This window comes from Thalia democratica, chromosome 4 (genome assembly GCF_965202585.1).
Source record: "Thalia democratica chromosome 4, ktThaDemo2.hap1.1, whole genome shotgun sequence".
NCBI lineage: Eukaryota > Metazoa > Chordata > Thaliacea > Salpida > Salpidae > Thalia > Thalia democratica.
Window position 1 is genome coordinate 24,598,390 of NC_139168.1, and position 16,547 is coordinate 24,614,936.

The window sequence follows — 16,547 nt, forward strand, 5'->3', positions numbered from 1 at the left end:
TAACATTAACATCGGTATTCCCAAACTATACTCCTACGAATTTTCAGTTTTTCCCAATGGGCACAATTTTGCAATTCTGGGACTAGATTTCATAAATCAATGGAATATCGTTATTGCTATAGCTGCAAACGCGATTTTTCATGTCAATGGCAACGATTCGCCAATCAGAATAGAAATAGAAAGAAACCATATTGAAAAAATGCAAGAAAAACCATTAGATCTTAGGACAGATCGCTCTAAAAATGATAGCAAAATAACAATACCAAAAATGAAAGAATCAATAAAGGAAACAGTTGAAGTTACAAGAATGGAAAAATATCAAAGTAAGCAAGAAGGTCTTAAAAACCTCTTAACAAAGAAAGTTCGAAAGAAATTTAACCCAAGAGACCAAAAATATAATAACAACGATTTAATACATAATAAAAAAAACATGTTGCAAAACTTTTTGGAACTATATCCAACTCAGAACTCAACTAGAACAGGACCGCTTCACCAATATTTTACAGCGAAATATTAAGCAAATCATGGTTGGTTTTCACAACAAACGTAAAAAAGTTTTTTTTAAAAATAAAAAAATATAATAAATAGCTAATATCAACGTTTTAAAATTCAAATAGATTCTTTTAATTAGCTTTTATTTAATTAATAATAATTATTTATTAACTAATTAATTCGTTTTTTTTTTTTTTGTTTTTGTTTTTTTTTTAACTTAATTGAAAGACATGATAAAACAAAGGCTTAATATAACAATACGGGTTGGAAACTAATAAATAAAGGAATCCAAAACATCACACTTAACAGTCATAACGATCATTTACACTTTGCTTCGTACAATTAAGATTATATCGATAAATTAACTAATAGCATTTTTTTTTAACAATCAAAAACTTTATGTATAAAACTATGTTTAAAAAAAATATATAAACATAAAACTAAATAATTTAAATAAAAAGTATTAAAAATAATAAACAACAAAAAGAACAAAAAAAAATATATATATATCTAAATATAAATATATATTATATATAAAATATATCTGAATTCTTAAACTAACACCAAAATTTATGTACAAACACGCTTTTACTTTTTCTCAATGCATATTGGTACTACTCCATCTAAAGCGAATGACTAAATGCAGTAAACTTAGTGTGTACATACTAAATGTAAAGAAAAATCGTTTTTCTATTTTTTCTCTATTTAGCTTCACTTCTGTTATTTTTATCTTTCCCGTGCACCTGTAATTAATTTTAAATTGACATTTTTGTGTTATTATAGATAAATTTAGTAGCTAAACAAGGGAATCATGTTTACGACACACCTGCAAAACAAACTTAACTATTAGGGTTAAATTCTTTCGAATGAACTCGCTTTAAATTTTATTAAACGTTTCCCAATTTGAATCGCTACACGTGCTTCGTTACATTGATGCACGTGTCAATAAAATCAGAAGGGCTTAAAGACTCCCTTTAACGCTTTGTTACTATCGTTAATTCTAAAATTAAAACTTAATAGCACTTGTGAACAAATTGGTAAACGTTTCTTATCTTTTTTTCTTTCGAGTTATAACTTTCATTCACTGAAACAAGATTTATTTCAGATTTGTATTCATTTAGAACAGCTTTCATTAGAATATGTAACTCAATCTTATAATTGTAAGTTTAGATTATGTGTTTTTGCTTCTTAGTTTGTTAATTTTTTTAAAATAAACAAAAGTTTATTTTTGTAAAAATAATTCTGTGTTTATTCTTTTTTCGAAATTAATAGTTGTGTTAATCATAATCAAATTAGTTGCCAGATGTATGTTATTTTGATTTTCGTTATTAAAAGTATGCATTATTACTTTTTGTCTTCGTTTTTTCTTTTCACTTTGTTTATCAAACACAGATTATAATTGACATTAAATATATCCACTGACTATTTGAATTTTAATTTACTCTACAACTTTTTTTTCTTTCTTTCCGCTTTCCACCAATCAATTGTCCCATCTTCATAAAAAAAAACAATACTTAAAACATGAATTATATATTTATACACCCTTAAAAAGAAACTTAATAGTAATAATTGTGGAATTAAGTAAATAAAAAATTATCAAATTAGTAATACATAATTAATTATCAAAAATAAAGATATCTATAAATATACAATAATAATTATAAAACCTCGTAGTGAATATTTTGAACAATAACCAAACAAAATACGCGTAATATCAGACGATATCTCAAAATGACTACCAAGTTAATCAAACCAAACTCAATTAACCATAAGTATAATAATTTGTTTATGTAATTCCTGACCAATACATTTCAGAACAGCATTCAAAATGCATGTGTAATCTATCCAATTAATTCAGCTTAGCAACCTTCAGTCATCATCACTATTAAATAAACACTAAAAAGAACTAATATTCGGCGTTATGCCGTACATTTTGTTGATTATACATGCATTTATACAAATACACTATACACATAATTGCCTTGCCACATATCGCATAAAAACATTATTAACAAAGCTAATAACAAACTAATATTTTCCAGATTTAGCTTTTAATAATTATGAAGTTATTCTTTCTCAATATAAGTCTGTTTGCCTGTCTTTTCTTTCTTGGAGACAACGTTTTTTGTCAATCTAATAAAACAATCTTAGACCTAAGATTTCAAAATGTAGACATATGCTTCGATAAGCATATTGTAAAAACTTACTTTATAACTCCTTCAATCGGAGGTTGCGCTGAACCGGACACAACTTACCAAATAATTAAAGATATTAATATATACCCTCCTGCAGATACGACAATACACATAAACGCAATAGCGTGCAGAGAGGTCGTGTCCACGTATAAAAACATAATGTGGTGGACTTTCACAAAAACGTCTACATTAATAAATAAAAGGTCTTTTTCAGTCGCAAGCGATCGCTGTGTAAGGTGGGTTAAGCAAAGAACTGACCCAATTCTTGGGGATCTATTTAAACATTCAATAACTCCTCATACTTATGTTACACTGAACAAAAAACAAAATATTTTTTATTATCTTCAGGGAGTGACTGAGAATGTTAGAAACGCACAAACTTTAGAAACAACCCTAATCTTTAATAGACAAACCCTAACAGGTAGCCATTTTACCACGTCAGACTTAGAATGTAATGTTTTAAAGGGGGTATGTATTTCCAAGACTGACACATTCTTATTCACTCCTTTTGAGAATAAATGTAAAACTTGGAAACCATATAAAGGGTTATCTTTACTTAAATACAACATGAAAAATGGAAACCTTTATCAGGTTCCTGAACTAGACCTTGCGTTTCATAGGTTAATACCTTGCCCTGAATATGTACACAAATGCATTAGAGAAGTCGATGAAAATAAACAAATAAGGTGTACACCCACAAATTTTGCCCTTAGTTTTTCAAATATTTCGACGCTAGTAGATGATAACTTAAAAATAAAACTAAACCAATATAATAATATAAGTGCACGAGACAATATATTAAGTCAAGCTATTCAATCTTTAGCCATTAAAACAAATTCAGCCATAGAAAAGCTCGCCCAAGAGTTCTCAAGTGTGCTGTGCAAATTGGGTGAAATCTCAATAACCAACTTGCGCAACACCCAATATCGCAAACCCAGTGAGACTTTGAGTCTCATGCTGGGCAGGAAAGTTAAGGCAACTATGATAGGTGAGTTACTTGCACAAATTTCGTGCACCAAAGTAAACGCAACCTTAGTACCAACTCTACGTATCGGCGATGAAATGTCTCCAAGGCCTCTATTTAGGATTCATTTCGCAAACGAGTCAAAAATAGCACAATACACTTCGGAGGGCTATTTAAGATGGGGTCTCAAAGGCTTAACCTCTCATTTAACTGAACAAGTAACCATATTTGTAATAGAAGGAATCGCCATAGCGTTTAAAAATGGGTCTCTCTTAAATGAACTGCCTGAGATAAATAAATTAGGGCTTCATCCTACTTCTGTTATTCCTGATTCTATAGACTATGATGAAGGAATACTTTTAAATGAATTATCTACTGCGTCAGACCCAAATAATTTGGGTTCAATGAACCACATGCTGCAAAGCATACTGGGAATCACTTCTGAGCATCTTATAGCTAATGGGGTAAACAAGGAGCTGTTAAATAAATATTTGACTGTCCCTATGAATAAAAATGAACATCTGTCCTTCATTAAAGAAATTAAACAATTCTTCCGCCCCAAAGTTTCTAACATTATAAAAAAAATCGCTCTATTCGGATCTTTAACAATCACCTTTCTAACTACGCTCTTAATAACGTATATCTTTTGTGGATTTACACTTAAAGCTATTATTAAGAGTACCAGAACAAAAACAAAAAATAATAAAAATGAAAACCAGAGTTAATGACATTATAATCTGTAGCTCATACTCAATTTCTTTCTCTTCTTCTCCTTCTTCAAATTCTTTTGATTGATGTAAAAGCTCGCTACTTTTATTCTATTTTCTTGTCTTTATTTGGTATATCAATAAAAAAAGAAAAATTATACAAAACAATCTTTCTATTCTAAACACTATCTTTGCCATCCTTGACTTGAAGGACCTCTTTCTCATTTTTCTGCATAAGTCTAGATAAAAAGAAAAAGATAGCCAAAAAATTCTTTTGTTTTTTTTTTTTACAATAAACAAGTTTAGTACCAATCCTTACTACACTTATGAATCGTTGATAATTTATTTTTGCTTTCTTTTTGTTACTGTAACTATAAAAAAAACATTTGAATTGTCAACAGTCATAAAAAAATAAAAAAAGAGATGAATCTTTTACAAGTAGAAGACCTTGACTTTCTGTTGGACGAAGAACTACCTGAATTAAATCATGAAATGGTTGAAAACTTCTTCCGGCCAATCCAACAAGAAGAAGAGTTTGAAAAGGATCTAGGATATGAAAGCGACGAAGAAAATAAGTATACCGAAGAAAGAGAAGCTCCACTGATAGCTCCACCAGTGCCAATCATCGAACAGAATTGGCACCGTTTGAGGGATGACGAAAGGATGTTGGATCCCGAGCTTCTAACAATCCTTATCGAAATGATGTTAGAGGCCGAAAGACTGGGAGATAACGTTTTTGAAGAAGTGTATGAGGGCGACTTTTAAAGGAAAGGTATGTGAACATTATACTAAATAAAAGATTTTTTTTTTTAAATTATAATAGTCATAAAAAATTAACATGTTTTTTTTTTTTTTTTGTTGTTTCTTCCCAAGTATTTTTGTTTCGATAAAAAAATAAAAAATAATAAATAAAAAAAATAAATAAAATAAAAATCAATTAAAAAAAAAAAAAAATTATAAAATAAAAACTTATAAACAAAAATATATAAAAAAAAAAAAATAAAAAAAAAAAAAGCAACTTGTTAACAACTTATTTGTCTATATATGTGTGTTTATTTTTTATTATTATTATTTGTTTTTCTGATTTTTTTTTTTTTTTTTTTTGTGTGTACCTTTGACCTTATAAACTACAATAACTCCAGGTAATTAAATAATATTAACATTGATTTGCTTCTATCTATTCACTTTTAACCTTAAGCAATCTAGAATTCAAATCTATTATCAACACGTTTATTTGAGTTGTTACCTTTACACATTTTATTACCGAAATCTATCTGAGTAATTCTTTTGAAATACAAAATTTTAATATGACAACGTTGTATACTTATCGAATTAATTTTTTTTTTGAATGTTTGAACAAGTACATCATTTGAAACAGTTATAAGTTAAACTCAATTTTCTTCTCTCCTTCGTTGTTTAAAATTTTTCATTGTAAACCTGTTTTGTTTCTACAGTAAATCTTTGATTTTCTAATAATACATTTTTCCATTAAATATTAATATTTCTTAACTAAACAAAATAGAAAAACAAAAAACATTGTTAAAATTGTTATTTGTACTTTAAATTTATTTGCATTTATCATCTCAACCCTCCGACAACTTGATAATGTACCATTTTTTTTTTAGAAAGATTAAAGTTATAAATTTGAACATTTTTTTTTTTCAAGCATGATAAACCCGCTCTAATTCCTTATTATTCTTTTCTTTCAAAAGTTATTTTACACTTAGACATTTTAAGTTAATTTTCGTCCCCTTAATAATAGTTTTTTCTCATAAGTTTTTTTTACAAGTTAATAAAAATTTTTTTAGAAAAAGAAAAAAAAAAAAAAAGAAAAACATAAGTCGATGTAGGACACTTGTGCAAAATCTTATTTTGCCTTGTGTCCAAATTTTTATAATTTAAAGGAATTAATGTTTTTCACTTGATATTATATTTTTTTTTCCTTAAAAAAGAAAACATTGAATAAATATAGTAAAACTGTTTTCAAATAAAAAAACTATTTTTCACAAACAAAATAAGTGCTAGTTAAAATGATTGTTGTCTTTGATTTCTTGATTAAACTGGAAATTGCTGTTCATGGGTGTGGCTAAGGGAAAATGAGAGAATAAAATGAGAGATCAAGTGATCTACAGTCCAAAGTCCAGGAAAATGAGAGAATCAAATGAGAGATCGCGTGATTTATGGAAAATTCTAGAAAAAGAATTCAAAATCTATAAATACGCTCAATCAGAGCATGAAGCGGGCAATCCACCACGAAACAAGCAAGAAGCGACACTCTGCTCCGCAAAAGAAATAACATCGTCAATCTTCAAGCAAGAAGATTTCAACAACCATCTAATCGAAGAAGCCCACGCATTCTGTGGCATCGAGAATTTCAGTACTGGTAGTACTCTTTCATCAAACACTCTAAGTTGGACTCAACGATCGAGTCACAGCGTTCAATCAAGTTAAAGTATACATTCATCTCAGCAAGCAAACCCACACAGACTGGGCGCCAACCTTAGCTACACTTCAACGAACAAGTTGTTTCATACTGTTTGACTCTATCGTATTGTTTATATATTCATATTATCATATATACTCACTATTGTATTTGCATTGTAATATTTATATATATTTATATCACCGCATTTATTCACTATTGTATTTGTATTGTATTAATTATACATATTGATATCATCGTGCTTATTTTTTATCGTATTTTATCGCCGCTCTGCTTACGGAAAGGAAAAGAAACAGACCACGCTACGTCTAGCCAGATTCTGCAAACGAGACGGACCAACGTCGAGTGCCAGAAGCTGAGCGAACGAGACCAGTGACACGCCAAAGGGGGAATCCGGAGCGCGGTTCCTTCTATTTGTTAACATTAAGTGTCTAAACTTATTGTGAGCTGTCATTGCGTATTTGTACATAATAAACCAACATTATTTAGTTTCATTATATTTAGTCAAATATATATAAATATAAATAAAGTTAAATATAAATTATATAATTATGTCCTTAAAACCCTTAAAAAAGGCATTAGTCCTGAAGGTACCCAGGACTCGGTCCAGAACCGAGATAAGTTGTTCCGAGACTATTGCTAACCTGGAATCCGATGAGATTGTTGAGACTGAAACCGAGGCAATTGCGAAGGAAACCAGTGAGGCTCCTAGTCTGGGTAACAATAGTTGGAATAATGGGCCATGATATATATTCAGGGGAACATGATCAGCAAAGGGGCATGAGGTCATAATTTGAAACTTATATTAGATATTCTAGAGTTGCTGATGAAAAGCAGAAAAAAAAGGTAATAGGTATATTTAATGGCAGTTTTGAAACTAACACTAGATATTCTGGAGTTGCAGATGAAGAGCAAAAAACAAAAAAAAAAAGGTCTTAGATTTTTTTAATGGCACTTTTGAAACCTTCACTAGATATTCTGGAGTTGCAGATGAAAAGCAAAAATCAAAAAAAGGTCTCAGATGTTTTTAATGGCAGTTTTGAAACTTACTTTAGATATTCTGGAGTTGCAGATGAAGAGTAGAAAAAAAAGGTCTTAGGTTTTTTTAATTGTAGTTTTGAAACTTTCACTAGATATTCTTGAGCTGTAGATGAAGAGAGAACACCGAAAAAAAGGTCTTAGATTTTTTTAATGGCAGTTTTGAAACTTTCAATAGATCTTCTGAAATTGCAGATGAAGAGAAAAAATCAAAAAAAGGTCTTAGGTGAATTTGTTGGTAATTTTGAAACTTACACTAGATATTCTGGAGTTGCAGATGAAGAGCAAAAAAAAGGTCTTAAATGCTTTTGATCGTAGTGTTTTTAGTAATCTTGTTGGGAGGGAGCTATAGTTTATTTTTTCTTTAAAGGGGGCCTTTTAAAAAAAAGTTCGAGTAACCTTGATCTAGGCCAGGGGTCGGCAGGCAGTTGGTGCTCGCGGGCCAAATTTCAAGTTTTCAAAATCTACGCGGGCCACAGATTAATTTTAGTGATATTTGAATAATCTTTTGGCTTTATTTTTGGTAACACCAGAGATAGTTTTACTTTTATTCACTTTATTACTTTAAATAAATTTTAGCTACATATAGAATGCCTATTTAATATATAAATATCTATCGGAATAGAATTTAAATTGTATAATATACTTATGTCTTAATAAGATATGTACTTTCTTAAACAGTTAATAAGTTAAACTTAATAAAGAAATTTTACTATTTTACTTACAACCTAACTCTCTATAAAAACCGAGCTTGAAAAACATTAGTCTTTTACACGGTTGCCACTTCAAAAGCAAAAATGTCGGAATAATATTAAAAGTTTAATAAAAGTTAAAATAGATAAAAACTTTTTGTTAATCAAGCTTAAATAAATAACTAAAATATCATTATTATAAAAAAGCACAATATGTAAATAGACAAAAAAGATACAGTTAGTAAACTACACTACAGTCATAAAAACTATTCTGAGAATTCGAAGATTTATTCAAAGTCTTTGAAACAAAAGTTTCAGATACACCTGAGTTTATTAAAAATTTCTTAAAAAGCTTTAACCTAGTCTAAATTAAAAAAAAAACTAGCCTGTTTGTTTGGCAACACTGTTTAAAATAAAGTTCACAAAATAAAGAAATACCGAAATTTATTAACAGTGAATTAATTATATAAATAAAACATTATTATTCAGCTTGAATATACATTTATTTTTTAATAATTTTTAACAAGTGTATAAAAATTTATTAAGCTATTAAGAATTATAAAAACCTATTTTTATTGACTATTATAGCAATTCTTTAAATGCAATAAAAATATTGCATTTAAAAAGAGCAAATGTGAATTGTAAGACGAGCAATTAAAACTATAATACGTTGATTTGGAGTTATTGCGAGAAACAAAAATAAATGTAAATCGCTTAAGTCAGTTTCAAAAACATACATGACTATTTTTAGTAACTACAGACTGATCAAAAAAAACTGTTAATGCAAATAATAAAGTAGCAATAGTAATTACCAAAAAAAGATACCGTCTAGAGTTGAAAACTTATTTAAATAACTTGTGTTGGGGTTAGTAAAATGTTTTTGTTTATTTCTTCAATATCTACAATAATCGTGTTTAGGAAATGTCTGAAGGCAATAAAGTTGCATAAACCAAATTAGGACTTAAATCAATTTATTAAGATGTGAGAACTGATACAACAAATATTGCTCATTTTAGAATTTTTATTACAGGTGGTTTTACTAATTTTGACATTTTGGAAGAATTTCTAGGTTTTGTCCAATACAAAGAACAACAATAGGTAAAGACATTTTAAAAGCAAAAGTGCAATGCACCAATATAAAGTTTTTAAAAGTACAACTTTTTATTCTTTTTTAGTGTATAATTAAGTTAAAAGTAAAAAAAAAACTGTCTTAAATAATATAAAAAAAATTGATGCTGTTAAGCTACATTAAATATGTTTTTTAATAAAAATTATTTAAATGGTAAATTTTTTGTGTCAAATTAAAATTTAATTACTTTACATGTAAAAGTTTTTTTAAATTCAAGGTTTTTTTCGATAATTCTCAAATTCAAGGCTTTAAAGATCTTTTAAGCAAAAATTGTCAAACTCCAAGCTTTTTCGGGATTATGGCAAAACTTATATGTATACGATTAATATAAATAATTGTTCAAATTATATCAGCTGCAAGACTTAAGTCTAAAATATATTTACAATTGAAACCAACACTGTGCATTGAACAAAACATACATCATAAATTTAATTTACCACTCTTTAAAGCAAAAAAGTCAGTCCGAGTGACCGAAACTAGCCTGATATTTTAGCTTACAAAAAGCTATTCAAGCCAAAAACTGAGAAATGACTAAATTGGCCTGAGATTTGAAGTCTTTAAAAAGTCATAGGTTGAGTGTAGCAACTTTTATTTGTTTATGTGATCGAATTTGATCTAGTTTGATTAAAAATGTACAAACTTAATAAATTACCATTTGTCAATATAGTTTGTATTAAATAGCTAGTTACAAAAACAGCAACTGTTTATATTAGTATGCAACGCAATAAAATTAACTTATTTTGCCAAAATAATCGTTTGAAAAATCAAAAAGTATCCCTAACAAATTTTTTTTAAATTTATGTTATATATATTGTTTTAAATGTGTCTGTACACACTTATATATTACATGTAGAGACAACAATGTTAGAAAACTATGCATAAACTAAATTATATCTCGTTAAGTATTAAATAAAAAGTGGTTTAAAATATAAGCATCTTTGTTAGTTGGTGTGCATAGGAATTAATTTAAATTGCAAAGTAAACTTATAAAAAATCAAAGGTGTCAAAATCAAAGCTAACCTTATTTCTAACTATTATTGTTATTGTAAAATGTTTTTGTGCACACTAGAATATAACATTTAGTAGTAAAACATCTGTAATAGAGACTTAGGTATAAAAAACGCTTAAAAAAACTAAACTGTAAAGAAATATCATTTTATTTAATTACTGTGCATTACCTTTGTACAAAACGGAAAACAATTGCATTTAGTTTTTACCAAAAAGGTATTATATAACTATTTTACTATTTTAAAGCACTTTTAAAACTCTTTTTTCAGAAAATAAGTTGCTGTTGTAAGAAGAAAGTTACTATGAAATTGAGAAGAAAAAAACCTGCTGGAATGCTAACCTGTCTTTTTCAAATTTTTAAGCTAAATCAGTAAAGTCTTTTAGTTGTTTTAGATGTTATACAGAAGCTTAAAACAGATTTTGTCAAACAAATATAACTTAAAATATATTTTTGCTCAGCGGGCCACTTTTACATGCTCGCGGGCCGCAAAGTTTTCTTTCGCGGGCCGCATTCCATTCAAAAAATTCACGTGCTCGCGGGCCGCAGATTTACCCTTCGCGGGCCGCATTTGGCCCGCGGGCCGCAGTTTGCCGACCCCTGATCTAGGCAGATACCGGTTTGTTTTGAATTTACAGATAAGTAATACTAAAATATAATATAAATGGAATGGTTATCTACATTTCGAGTGTTATCTTTATTCTTTGTTGTAGGAAAGGGCAACATTTCTAGTTATACTTTTTAGTTTGTGGTCATAATAGCAAACTAAATAAACTTACACGGTTTTATATATATACAAATATAAGATATAAAACAAAATTATAATAAACAAACAAATGTTACTTTTTATACATGTTGGATTAACATCTTTAGAATTCCAGGTTCCGTCGTCTTTACAAATAAATTTGTGTGTTTTCGTTGATAAGAAGTAGCCTTGATTACAACTAAATACAACTTCTCTTTTGTTAATAATTACTGCTTTTCCATTTTCAATATAACCGGGTAGCAGAGTTGGTAAAATGCTAATAGTTACTATGGTAATTCAGTAATGAAGCGTATAAACTTTGGTTTGTTTTAAGTTAGTAATTTCACGCTCGAGTAAACAAAGCAGAGCTTTTTAACATGTCTGCCGGGTAGTTTGGAACATTCTGCAGTAGTATACATTAAATATAAGTAACTTAACAATAAATAAAAGACTACAAACTTTATTTAAATGCACAATTTTACTGACTTATTACATATTTAAATAGTCTATCATAAATTAAAAACTTCATATTTTCAATACTTAAAATGTTTATATTTACGGTCTCTTAAAAGAAAAAAAAAGAAAAACAAGTTTTAAATCTTCACCCATTTTAATTTTTTTTTCAGTTTTTTTGCTTTCACCTACTTTAGTTTTACCACTTTCTTTAACATTTTTAGAAAAGAACACCGAAATAATAATGACGAAAATACATAGCAATATTAAAACCGCTAAGTGAAATATTTTTAGACGTTTTTCCATAACAATTCCTATCAATAAGTCAGTTTTATTAATTTTCGGCTTTCGGTACTTTTTAGCTAGCAAACATTTTATTTTCCCCAACAACAAATAAAACTGAATTTAAATGTTTGAATTTATTATAATCACGATAAATAATGATAACTTATCTTGGATCAAATTCAAGCAATAAATCTAATACTTTATGTCTAAAACAACTTATAGTAATATATAGTTTTAATTTAGATTATTTAATTCAAAATTTAAAAACTACTTTTAGGATTAAAATAGATAGGTACAGTTAATTTTGATTTGATTAAGTTTAAGTAATTTTTTTGTTTAAAACTTTTGAAAGCATCAAAATAGCCAATTTATATGAAATTAAGTTTAAGATATAAAACTATTTTTCTCAGTTGTTGAAGTTTTATAATTTTTGTTTTTATAATGATAATTTACTTAAAATCTAATAGATTACTCAATTTTTTTTTGTTTTTAAACGTTGGTGTTAAGAATTCACAAAAATTATAAATCACTAAGTAAATAAAACTTTAGCTGAAACTATTGTGGTCATTGAAAAATACCAATTAAACTAATTTATAGACTTTTAAATAATAAAGTAATAGCAATGTGGACCTTTTGACAATTTTAAACTTGAGTAAATTTGAAAAAATATAACTAATGAAAAGAGAGGCAATAACCCTGCCTCCATAATCAAATTATGTGCTTCAAAAAACAACGACTAAAACTAAAAGAAAAGTATTAATAAGATGAGAACAGAAATTACAACTTACTTGGACAATAGCATTTTATTTAAACTATTTAAACACAATTTTTTTTAAACGTTACAATATGTATATTTGTAATAATTTATAAAACTTACCAACAAACTTTGTTTACTTTGATAAGTGACGCTATTTACCTTAAAACAGCTGTCAGCAATATCAAAACAAAAGTTGATTTTTATATAGTTAATAACTATTTATCGTTGCAAAAAAAAGTTGCATAGAGAATGGAACAATTGTCGATCAAAAAAACAACACTTAATATATATATGCAGATATATATGCATACATATACTTTATTTAAAATGATAAACTTAAAAACTAGTGCAACTGTTTTATATAGCTTATCGCTACAATTCTCAGCTATTAGAATTATAAATCAAGACTTGAAAGTACATTCAGTAGTAATCAAATTACACAAAAAACATTATGACATACTTTTAAATTTTCTTAAGGCTTATATTAGTGTAAAATTGAACTTTGTTCGATTTGAGCAACTCTTAACTGCAAAACCTCTCATAGGTGACCATAAAATAAAAATTTTATAACTCGTAATTACATATTACAAGTTACAGTTTATTACAAAATTTTGATTTTTTGGTCATTATTTTGAGGTTTTGTAATTTTTAGTTGTTCATATCGAATGAAGTTGGATTCTTGCTTTGTATAAGCCTTGAGCAAGTTCAAAATTACGTCAAAATGTTTTTTGTTTTATGTGTATTTTGTTTACTATTTTAGTATACATTTAAGTTATTATTATTATTATTATTATATTGTTTATTGTGCAATGTTGGACTCAGGCATCAAAACCTGAGCCACTTAAACAGGACACACAAAAAGAGAAAAAGAAAATAAAGTTATATTCAAAACTTTAAGATAAATTATATATATATATACAAACATAATTTAAATGAAAACACAAAATTAAACACAATATGATAAACAAATGATCTAAATTGAAAATTCAGTTCAAAAAATTCAAATTTATATATTACTTAGTACACACAGTAAAGAAGTTTGTCTAAAATCATGGCTTATAAAACAAAATTCATAACTACAAAATATATAAGTAAACTAATAGTTTGTAGGGGGGAGGCGTAGGGAAACGAATATTTTTTCTTTTATTACAGTGAAAAATTAGTGAATTTTACTGGTATTTATCGTATTTAAATCAAATCTTTTTAGCTTTAAACGAAATTGTTCTACCCTCTCACAAGATACTATATCCTGAGGTAGTCTGTTCCACATAGCTTTTGCTCTGTGAAAAAATGCGCCTTGCCACTGACTGTTTTGAAAATCATGTTTACATTTTATTTTCAAATTATTTCCTCTTAGTTGATATTTATTTTGGGAAAAATTAAAAAACTGGTTAAAAAAACTTTTATATTTGCCATTGATAATTTTGTAAAGAATTAATAAATCAAATTCCCATCTTCTATATTCCAGTGATTTCAAGCCAAATTTAATCATTCTATCATTATATGACGTGTAAGATATTTTGCAACGACTACAAATATGACGGGTAAAACTCCTTTGCACAGATTCAATTTTGTTAATATCCTTTTTTAAATGGGGTGACCAAATTTGGGTACTAAACTCAAGTTTAGGGCGAACGTATGTTTTAAATACTTTTGTCAGAATTGAAGCAGAATTAGTTTTAAAACTTTTCAATATTTGATAACATGTAGTTTTTGCAATCTTATATAAATAGTTGATATGTTCATTCCATTTCAAATCTTTGGAAATATAAATTCCTAAATCTTTAAAAACTTTAATTTCTAAGTTGTTACTTCTAATTCAAATAGCTGAGAATTGTAGCAATATGCTACATTAAACGGTTCTACTTTTTTTTAACTTATAATTTTAATTAAAGTATGTATTTAAGATCCCTTCCAAGCGGGCTCAGTCAATATTGATTAAATAAATTAAATTTTGTTTTCTTATGTTTGTATATATATATATATATATATTCTTCTTTTTGTTAAGTAATTATCTAAATAGAAAGGCTCTTCAAAAAATAAAGCAATACGTCATCAGATTCAAGGTTAAGAATTATGTACATAAGGCTAAAATGTTCTTTCAATAAGACTTAATACAAACTTAAAACCACGCTTTAAAAATATATTTCGGATTCTAAACATAAAAACATAGACTTGAATTGTAATTTTGTGAAATTAACTTAAACTTGAACAAATTTAACTGTACAACGGATAACTATCTGTAAAATAAAAAAATAAGATATAGCAAAATAAAATTAAAAACTAGCGTTAAACAAAAGGAAAGAACTTCACTTTACGGTATTTACCAAGATTATTCAATGGTTGCTGTAGATAGTTTTAAACAAAAAGCAATTCCAAAGTATCATTTTAAAGCAGAATAGTTAATATCATAACTGCTTAGAAACATTTTTGACCTTTTTGTTTTCGTCATGTTTGTTTAATAAAGTAATTGATGATACGGTCGACTTTTGAAGGCAAGCTGTTTTAGAGAAAGTTTTTCTTTTAATTTTAGTTACATTTGCAATAAGTGAGTTATTCTATGCATTTAACTTTTAGTTATTTAAAAAATCTTAATATACATCCTAGTAATATGAATAATTACAAAAACCTTTACAACTTAAAGTGTAGATTTTAGGTCTTAAATTTCATATTGTCAACATAATTTTACATAGTATAACGTTGGACATTTTGAAAAAGTTTTTACAGTTACAAGTTACTTTATTTTTAACTTTCTGCTTTTTGTTTGACATAGTTACCAAGAAATACCTTGTAATTATTAATTTTAGGAGATCATTAAGATCGTATTTGTCTTTATAGCATCCTTAAATAAATTAGTTTAATATAACAGCTAACCTTATGTGAAAACTATTATTAAGCCTTATCAGTAACTGAAAAAGTAAAAGTATGCAAGCTTTGTTTCTTATAAAGTTTATTATTTTCCGTTTACGCACCAAAATTTTATTAATTTTTAAGTTATTTTTGATAAAAAGTAAAGTTTTGGAACTCAATAGCTTAGAGTTTGGCAAACTGCGTCCACTTGAGGCTCATGAAGAGTAAAAGGTTTGTGATTATTTTTTTATTTAAATTGGGGGCGGCCTATGAAAGGTAATACTTGCGGCCTGAGAGCAGGTAATTGTGGCCCACATATAAAGAATTTAAAAAATTACACTAGATGTAATTCGTAAAAAAAAGTTCTAAGGTAAAGTTTGCGACATATTAAAATTTACACTAGATATTCTGAGGTTTCAGCACTGAAACTACGACTGCGGCCCGCGAGTATTTTTATTTTCGAAACTTGGCCTGCGACTAACAAATGCCTGCCGTGCCGAAATTTCAGCAGCAAAATCTAAGCGCTTCTGATCGACTCATGTTTTAGTTATTCTAATTTGAAATTTTATTTAGTAAACTTCTTTTTTTCATGTGTTTGGGTAAGGTGAGCTAGGGTTAAGAGAAGAGACTTAAAATTTAGGGTAAATATGGTTAGGGATAGAGGTCTAGATCTTATTAACATATTGCTATATTAATACTTTATAATATCTGCAAAGTGTTATAAATGTAGCGAATTCTATACTTTAGACTGCGGCCGACCGGCCAACCCCTGTGCTAGAGTGTACTTTGTG